The sequence below is a fragment of the Macaca thibetana genome, chromosome X (genome assembly GCF_024542745.1).
Source record: "Macaca thibetana thibetana isolate TM-01 chromosome X, ASM2454274v1, whole genome shotgun sequence".
Lineage (NCBI taxonomy): Eukaryota > Metazoa > Chordata > Mammalia > Primates > Cercopithecidae > Macaca > Macaca thibetana.
This window is the reverse complement of record NC_065598.1, coordinates 86,095,006-86,098,011: the sequence shown is the minus strand read 5'-3', so window position 1 is coordinate 86,098,011 and position 3,006 is coordinate 86,095,006.

Here is a 3,006-nt window from a genome sequence, read left to right as displayed (position 1 = left end):
ACCAACATGGTGAAACCTCGTCTCTACTAAAAATACAAAAAAATTAGCTGGGCATGGTGGCAGGTGCCTGTACTCCCAGCTACTCTGCAGGCTGAGGCAGGATAATTGCTTGAACCCTGGAGATGGAAATTGCAGTAAGCTGAGATCATGCCATTGCACTCTAGCCTGGACAACAAGACTGAAACTCTGTCTCAAAAAAAAAAAAAAAATCAGTAGCATTCCTATATATCAGCAACATCCAACCTGAGACTCAAATCAAGAAAAGAACACAATCCCATTCACAGCAGCCACAAACAAATAAAATACCCAGGAGTACAGCTAACCAAAAAGAATAAAGACCTCTACCACGAGAATTACAAAACACTACTCAAAGAAATCAGATATGACCCAAACAAATGGAAATAATCAGTATTGTCAAAGTGGCCACACTGCTCAAAGCAATGGACAGATTCAGAGCTATTCCTATGAAATTACCAATGACACGCTTTATGTAATTAGAATAAACTATTTTAAAATTCATATGGAACCAATGTAGAGTCTGAATAGCCACAGCAATCCTAAGCAAAAAGAACAAGGCTGGAGGCATCACATTACTCAACTTCAATCTATACCATAAGGCTACAGTAACACACACAATAAAACATGGTATAGGTACACAAAAACCCCACATAGACCAATGGAACAGAATATAAAACCCAGAAATAATGCTGCACACCTACATCCATTTGATCGTTAACAAAATCCACAAAAACAAACAATGGGGAAATACTCCCTATTCAATAAATGGTGCTGGGATAACTGACTAGATACATGTAGAAGATTGAAAATGAACCCCTTCTTTATACCATATACAAAATCAACTCAAGATTGATTAAAGACATAAACGTAAAACCAAAACCTCTAAAAAACCCTAGAAGATAATCAATTCACACTATTTCCTGTGAAATATTTCAGCAATTTACAATGTCTCTGATGAGGCTCAGGACATGCCACCAAAAATATGACTATAGGAGACCAGAGTATGCCACCGCAAATATGCCTAGCTAACATAATGATTATTTTGAGCTGTTATTTTAAGAAACTTCAGATAAATGAGAAGCTCAGAGAAGTTATCTTTTTGTAAGAGACTTTTAAATCTATAAAGGAAATATCCATTTGTAAGGTTGTCTTCCTGCACCAGGAAGAGAAAGGAAACTAAATCACTGGAGACTCTTCATTCAATGGAGAAGGCAAAGCAATCCTCTCCTTGTATGACAATGCTCTTCCTGACTAGCGGTATTTTTGAATCTTTGAATCTTCCTGACCATCTTGTCTTAATCAATGCCCTTTATTCTTTGTTTCAGAGAACAATAATAATTTAAGCAGATGTTTAAGACAGTTCTTTGACATCTACTCTAAAATTTTACTCATTTCTCTGGATTATTTTTATTTGTACAGGAGGAATACGTGCTATTAAATTTCTGTTTTTCTCTTGTTTTTCTCTTGTTAGTATGTTTCTTGTTATAGGGAGTCTCAACTAAGAACTAATGAAAGGTGGAGAAAGAAAATATTTTTCCTCCTGTACATTTCTCAGGTTGAATCCATAGTCACTAAATGTATGAATTTTTATTACTATTTTAGTGCTCTCTTCCCAGCCAAATAAGGCTTTTTTGCATTTGTTTCAAAATTGTCTATTTTAGTGTGCACTTCCAGATGGCAAAACCTATAAGGTTTGAAAACCGAATGGCCACATTCAAGTCCTAGATATGGCTCCAACTGAATTTGTGGACTTGGAGAATACAGTCAAATTATCTAATATTCTGTTTTCTCATTGCCTCATCTTCAACTGTGTTGCAGAATTTTTTGTTTGTTTGTTTTGTTTTGGATGGGGTTCAGGACTGGAGCTAGTGTTTGTAAGTGATTAGCACATACATGCACATAAAATATATGTTCATATACATTATAACTCCGTCTCTTTTTGACTCCATCTTTCCTTCCTGTTACAGGTTTTCTCTCTCTCTCCCCCAGCCCACTCCCTCCCTCCCTTCCCCCCACACCCCTCCTTGTCTCTATTTCCAAAAATTTTATCTTAATTCATACTATATAATTCCATATTCAGATTGTCTACCTAGACATTCTGTTGATGGCACAAGAGATACAATAAGGCAACAATCAATACAATATGTCAAAATTAAACCAGTATATAAGAATAATAAGCTTTCTAAATTTTTTTAAAGTTTTTTTAAATAATAAGCTTTTTTAAAATAAAACATAATTAAATAATAAGATTTTAAAGAGGATTTAATTATTAATCCTCTTGTTGAGCATGCATTTAGTATAAGTATTTCTTTATTTTTAGCATGTTCATTGGGCATTTTGATGCACTATTAAATGTCTGGAGGTTGTCTTAGCCTTAAAGGTCAGCATATTCACTAGTTAGTGGCATTTGGTTCTTTTACTACTATTGTTTTATGGAAGTCATATGAATCACTCTAATATCAGCTTGTATGCGGGTAATCATTGACAAAATGATACTCAATGATATACAGTTTTGTAAAAGCAAATATGTTTAGCATTTCTTACATGAATTTTCCACCATTAGGTATATTTGTTCTTAGTTAAATCGAGTCTATGAATGTCAGTTCTCTGAGAAAGCACAGCATGAATTTTCTGGTTTCTTAGTACTATGCTCATTTGGTAAATTTGACAAATATAAGCAACTTTATTTGATTCCTATTACAATTAATTTAGCAATAATGTTGAACGATGATGTGCCTTTGTGCATGATTTCGTGATAATTGTAAAGAATTCAGGTCCTGTATATAATTGTTTTTAGCATTACACCTAATTTCCGTGTAATCACGGTCATTACTTGCTTCCTCTATTAAACAACATGTAAATATTAACCAAGTGGGTAATAGAAATGAGACTAAAACACAATTCTTTGTTTATTATTAGATGTAAAGATATATCTTTAATTAGGAAGTCCCTGGATATCTACTGATTATGATAGGTACTTTAATCTAT